The sequence below is a fragment of the Chiloscyllium punctatum genome, unplaced genomic scaffold, assembly GCF_047496795.1.
Source record: "Chiloscyllium punctatum isolate Juve2018m unplaced genomic scaffold, sChiPun1.3 scaffold_351, whole genome shotgun sequence".
In the NCBI taxonomy this organism is placed as follows: Eukaryota; Metazoa; Chordata; class Chondrichthyes; order Orectolobiformes; family Hemiscylliidae; genus Chiloscyllium; species Chiloscyllium punctatum.
Genome location: NW_027310085.1, coordinates 177,141 through 184,514, shown reverse-complemented (window position 1 = coordinate 184,514; position 7,374 = coordinate 177,141). Strand labels below are relative to the sequence as shown.

The 7,374-nt window shown below is 45.2% G+C and overlaps 1 non-coding gene across 1 annotated transcript; it reads right to left on the bottom strand.

The window, feature by feature from the left end:
- Window positions 1-363: 363 nt before the first annotated feature.
- Window positions 364-445, bottom strand: trnas-uga (transfer RNA serine (anticodon UGA)). The gene has a single exon. It is a non-coding gene; the product is annotated as a tRNA-Ser (tRNA).
- Between the last annotated feature and the right edge of the window lie 6,929 nt (window positions 446-7,374).

Here is a 7,374-nt window from a genome sequence, read left to right as displayed (position 1 = left end):
CTAGATTATTGGCTTTGAGAGTCAGTTGTAAATTAGGTTGAGCTTTCTCAGCTTGACTTTCAATTGATTTTTTAAAAAATCATCATCTGCAGGTAATGTATTGCATTGCTTCTTGTTTTGCTTAATTCCAAACCCCCGCTCCCGAACATCCAAATTTCACGATAGTTCGACAAATGTTTTGAAACTGATTCATGTTGGAAGTTGGTGGCTTTTTGTGTCTCGACACATAATTTATTTTATTAGCCGTCTTGAAATTACTTCGGATTCTTTACAGTTAAAAAATTTAGTTTCGATTGAATGCAAAGCTCAAGCTCCACGAAATCCAAATTCTGCAAAGGAATTAATGACTTTTGAAAAATTCAACGCTGTGGACAGGACTCGAACCTGTGCAGGAAGACGCCATTGGATTTCAAATCCAACGCCTTAACCACTCGGCCATCACAGCTCCGACCAAATTGCCAATTTTCATAGTAAAAGAACTGAATTAATGAAATACGTAATTTGAAGAACAAATTGTCAAGACCCAAAGATTTCGCCAAATCCTTTGCTGGGACTCAGACGAACGTTACCTTTGCAGATTGACAGGCTTTCATCGCAAACTAGATTCTGACACAGCTGAAGTTGTGGGAATGATTCTTCATCGAATTTTAGAGTCACGGATGTACACCACATGAACAGAGGATCATTGTCTCACTGCGTCCGATCGACTTTGACTCAATTGCTCATCATCTGGTGCCAAAGTTGTTTTTTAACATTCATCAAAATATGGTATTAGAAATACTGATGCTAAGTCCATAAACACTAGCTATATTCGTAAAAATAAAATCGGAATTAGAAAGAATGCAGAACCAATTTACAGGAATGGATCCAGCAACTAATCCGTAAGTTCGGACATCAGGTAATGAACTTGTGAGCACAAGAGAGGAAGATTGACCGAAGATTTGGAACTTGAAATCGTCTTGATGGAATTATTTGCAAAGCTTTTGCGGTTGTTCTAGAGTCATCAAGTCCTTGAACAATACAACACGGAAAGTGGCCCTTCTTTCCAACTTGCCCATGGTGGACAGTTGTCCTATATTAATAGGTCCCATTTTCCAACATTTGGCCCACATCCCTCTAAACCTTGTTACTCATATTTCCATCCAGATGCCATTAAATGTTACAGTTATACCAGTCTCCAACAATTTCTCTGGCAGCTCATTCTGGACACGACTGAAAAAGTTGCCCCTGACGTCCCTTTTAAATCCTTACCCACTAATTTTAAAACGATATTTTCTAAATTTTGACTTACTCACCAGCAGGAAAACACCTTGACGAGTAAACCTATCCATGTCCCTCATGATTTAATAATTAGCAAGGATTTGACTTTATCATAATTGTCAGGAGGGAGATGTGTGGAGATTATTTATCGAAGGTTTGAAGTAGAAAGTCTGATGTACAGATTTTTAGAATTGCATCTTGGAGAAGTTTTTACTGAGTCATTGAAGTCCAGTAGCAGTTGTAGAAGTCTGTTGTGAAAGCTGCAGAAGGATTTCAGGGCACGAGAGCGAAGCATTATTTCCAATGTATTGTGGCTCAGTTCGACCGCACGTGGACTACAGTATGAGGAATTATAATCCTCAATTTAGGAAAGATACTAATGCCATATGAGGAATACCACGAATGGTGATTAGCCTTGATATCATGTATGAACGCTAGTCCTGTGAATTGAAATTGGGCAAATCCGGTCTTTTTTTTAACAGTTTCAAAACAAGCGAGGCAATTTCGTTGAGAGTTGCAAAATATTTGAAGAGATAAACAGGGTGGTGCAATTAAATTTTGTTCCCTCATTGGTGAATCTAGAAGCAGGAGAGGACAATTTTAAAATGAAGCATTGTGATTTATGACCAGGATGAGAACTATTGATTTTTGTCTTAGCCTTGAGAAGTCTCGCTATTCAGCACTACAGTGAGCCTTGGATATTTGGTCTTTGAATGCATCACGATCAGCCTGACCCGCCGACACTTACTGCATCACTATAGACCTGACCCCTCACACTTACCCCCTTAATATCAGCGTGAACCCCTCAAACTTACTGCATCACTATCCATCTGGTGCCCTCACATTTACTGCGCCACTTTCACTTGGAGACCCTCATTTTGACTGGGTCATTATTAGTCTGATTGCCAAACACTTACTTTGTCCTATCAGTCACGCCCTTACACTTCCTATATTACTATTACCCTGACTCCTTACACTTACCGTGTCACTACAACACTGCTTCCTCAAACTTACTATGTCACTATCACCTTGACCCTCTCACATTTACTGCACCACAATCACACTGACCACCTCACACCTACTGCTTCACTATGAGCTTCAACACTCACACTGACAGCGTCACTAACAGCCTGACCCCTCATACTTACTGAGTTGGTATCTCTCTGATCCCCTCAGAATTACTGCATCACAATCACTCTGACCCCTCATACTTAATGCGTCACTATCCCTCTGGCACCCTCATACTTCCTGCATCACTCACACCCTGACACATGCGCACCTACTGCATCCCTATCAGCCAAACCCCACTCACTAATGGCGTCACTCTCCCTCTAACTTGCTCACACTTAATATATCCCCATCACCTTGACACTCTCTTACTTAGTGCATCAATATCACCCTGACCCCCTCATGCTTACTGCATCACTACGAGCCTGATCCCTTCAAATGTACTGTGTCACTATCAGACTGACCCACTCATACTTACAGCATCACTATCACCTTGACACACCAAACTTAGTGAGTCCAGATCATACTGAACCTTTCACTCTTCTTGCGTCACCTTCAGCCAGACCCTGCACACTCCTCATACTTGCTGCATTACTATAACTCTATCCCACCCACACCGTGTGTCACTATCACCCTGACAACTCATACTCACTGCACCACTACTATCCTGACTCCATCACAATTAGTATATCATTATTAGCCTGACCTCTTACACTTACTGTGTCACTCTCAGCCTGTCCCCTCACATTTCCTGTGTTACTCTCAATCTGACACCCTCAATATGTCTGCGTCACTGTCACCCCGAACACGTCACACGTACTGCATGGGTGTCTACCTGAAACCTCACGCTTATTGCCTCACTATCATCCTGAGCGGCTCGCACTTACTGCGTCACTAGCACACCAACACTCTTACCTTTACTGCGTCACTATCGGCCTGACACCTCACATGTACTGCATCACTATTAGCCTGACCCGCTCACACGTTTTGCGTCACTACTACCCTGACCCCCTCACAATTGCTGTGTCGCCATTAGCCTGAGCCCCTCACTATCACGCTGATCAAGCTCACAATTACAGCATCACTATCAACCTGACCCCCTCACACTTTCTCTGTCATTATCACTCTGACCCTTTCACACGTAATGCATCACTGTCACACTGAGGCACTCACATTTTCTGCGTCGTTATCAGCCGGACCCGCCGGCACACAGCATCACTATCAACCTGGCCCCTCACACTTGCATGCCTCAATATCAGTGTGAACCCCTCACACTTACTGCATCACTATCCATCTGCCATCCTCACACTTATTGCACCAGTTTCACCTTGACTTCCTCATTTTTACTGCATCACTATCAGCCTGACAGCCACACACATATTGCGTCACTATCAGTGATGCCCTCACACTTCCTATGTTAATATCACGCTCACTCCTAAAACCTACTGCATCACTATCAGCCTGACTCCATCACACTTTTTGTGTCAGTACCAGACTCACGCCTCACGCTTATCATGTTGCTAAAACTCTGCCCCATCACACTGACTGCGTCTAATCACCCTGACCCACTCACACTTTTCGTATCAGTTTCAGTCTGACGCCTCGCATTTACTGTATAACTAAAACTCTCCCCCTCACACTGACTGTGTAACTCTCAGCCTGACCCCTTCATACTTACTGCGTCAATATCAGTCTGACCCCTCAGACTTACTGCGTCACTATCACCCTGACCCACTCACACAGTCTTTGCCAATTTCACCTTGACGGCCTTATTTTTATTGCGGCCCCATCAGCCTAACAGCCACACATTATTGCGTCACTTTCAGTCACGCCCTCACACTTCCCATGTTATTATCACCCTGAATCCTTACACTTATTGTGTCATTATCAGGCTGACCCCTCACACTTACTGTGTCACTATCAGCCTGACTCCATCACATTTATTGTGTCAGTATCAGACTGACGCCTCACACTTATCTTGTCACTAAAACACTGCCCCATCACATTGACTGTGTCACTATCAGCCTGACCCCCTCACACTTACTGCTTCACAATCGCAATGCCCCTCTCTCACTTACGACGTCATTTAAACCCTGACACCCCACACTTGCTGTGGCACTATCACACTGAGGGCCGTACACTTAGTGTCACTGTCATCCTGACCCCTTCCACTTACTGCATCATTATCACACTGGTACCTCACACCCACTGTGTCACTGTCATCCTGACCCCTTACACTTACTGCGTCACTATCACACTGGTATCTCACACCCACTGTGTCACTATCATCCTGAGCCACTTACACCTATTACGTCACTATCACTTTGACCCCAACACACTAACTGCATCAATATCAGCCTGACCATTTCACACATACTGCGCCACTACCAGGTTGACTCCCTCACATATGCTACGTCACTATCAGGCTTACCCACTCATGCTTACTGCGTCACTATCACCCTGACTCCCCACTCTTACTGCGTCAAGGTCATTGTGCCCCCATACACTTACAGCGTAACTATCATTCTGACAACGTCACACTTACTGCGTCAAGATCAGCCTGGTCCCTCAAACTTAATGTGTCACTATCAGCTTCAACACTCACATTTACTGCGTCACTTCTAGCACTACCCCTGCACACTTACTACATCCCTAAACGCCTTACCCCCTCACATTTACTTCATCACTATCAGCCTGAGACACTCACACTTACAGCTTTACTACAACCTGGCCCTGAGAGTGCATCTACATCACTGTGACCCTGACCCCTTACCCATACTGAGTCAATATAAGCCTGGCCCCCAAATGTTCTGCATCACTATCGCACTGACATCTCACACTCACTGCGTCACTATCACCTGCCCCCTCACAATTACTGCATCACTACAACCTGAGCCCCTGAAAGCATCTGCGTAACTGTCACCCTGACCACATCACACTTGCCATGTCACCATCACAATGACACATTCAACAGTCTGCTTCACTGTCATCCTGACACCTCACACTCACTGGATAACTACCATCCTCCCCCTCATACTGACCTGTCACTATCATCCAAAGCTGCTCACACTTATTGTGTTCCTATCACTCTGGTCCCAACACACTTACTGCATCGCTATCAGCCTGACACTCGCACACTTCCCGCATCACTATCAGCCTGACACCTCACAATTTCACCGTGTCTTTCAGTCTGACTCCTCACATTTCCTGCATCACTATCACCCTGTCACTGAACATTTACTGGCCAGTATTAGCCTGACGCCCTCAACATACTGCATCAATATCAGCCTGAACACTCACCCTTACTCTGTCACCATCACGCTGACCCCCTCACACTCATTGCATCACTATCACCCTGTACCCTCTCACTTCCTGCATTAGGATCACTCTGACTCACTGACACTTGTTGCATCACTATGAGCCTGACCTCTCACACATACTGTGACACTATCAGCCTGACCCCCTCACACCTACTGCTTCACTATCAGACTGACCCCTCACACTTACCGCATCACTAACAGCCTGACACCTCACACTTTCTGCGTCACTATTCCCCTAGCACTTCACTTTTATTGGCCACTATCTGCCTGACGCTCTCAACTTACTGTGTCACTACCAGCCTGAACGCACACACTTACTCCCTCACTATCAACCTTACTGTCTCACACGCACTGCGTCAGTCTCTGCCTGACCCCATCACACTTACTACGTCACTTTCACCCTGTCCCCTCCCACTTTATGCGTCAGGATCAACATGACACAGTAACACTTACTGCATCACTATCAGCCTGATCTCCTTCCAATTACTGCGTCACTATCAGCCTGACCACTCACTCTTACTGCGTCACTGTCACACGGACCCCTCACACGAAGTGTGTCACTATTGGTCTGATCCCTCAGACTTACTGCATCACTTTCACTCTGACCCCCCTCTCTGCGTAACTATCGGCCTGATCCACTCACACAATCTGCGACATTATCACGCTGACACCTCACCCTCATTGTGTCACTATCATCCTCACTCCATCAGTCACTGTCAGCCTGATCCCGTGTAATGGAAAATTATCATTTTTTGTGAAATCTATGAAAGCATGGTTGAAACAAAGAAGTATGGACCTAACTTTGCAAAAAGACAGAAAAAATGTAAAGTTCAACCTAATTTTCAGCTGACTCTCAAGGCCAATAATCTATTATATCAGCAGTCAATGAATTAGAAAAAAAACAACCCCATGTGTGGAAAGGAACTCGACTGATCCAGGTTCCTGCCTTGAGGTGTGATAAGGCAAGGCAATATATAGTATAAAGGGAATATGTGAAAACCGTCAGGCTCCATTTTATGAGGCGTCTTGCAAATGTGTCGGGTCCATTCTACAAATGTCAAAAATAAACATTTTCTTTGTTCTTGGTAGCATTTGCATCGAGTCGATTGAAATTCCACGGCAGTAAACTCGGGGGCTCGTCTGGGACCCTGCGACTGGGTAAGATTTTGAAGATTCCCAGGAGGTATACGCGCCACTGCCTTGAAGGTCTTTCACTTCATCTTGAGCGCTGAATTGGCCACTTTGAGTGAGAGGACTGGGGATAAGTGGATCGCTCCAGAGTCGCGTTCCGAATTGAATCGGGTCAGGGTAAGAGTTGTTGCTAAAGTAATCCGACATAGAGACTTGTTCGAAGAGAGTAGACGAACCAGGAAGAGGGACCAGTGAACTCTCGCGCAGTATTCGAGTAAAACTCAAGGGAAAGGATTGCCGTCTCTAGAGAGTTGAAGTGACAGCAAGACTAACGGTGGTTTGAGACTTGGAGTCAACATGGGCAGCGTTGGAGTCGCCAAAGCCGTACCGGTTACTTGGGTTCTTGGTTTGTGAAAACCAAGGCAATGAGGCGGTAGTGCCCAATGAGGGGGGACCTCCGGAGGTAAAAGCAAGTTATATTGGCAAAGAGAAGATTATGATATCCTGAGAGAAGAGAGAGAGAGAGAGAGATTGACAGACAGAGAGACAGCTGCTCGTTGGATGCTGCCTGAACTGCTGTGCTCTTCCAGCACCACTAATCCAGTATTTGGTTTTCAGCATCTGCAGTCATTGTTTTTACCCAGACAGAGAGACA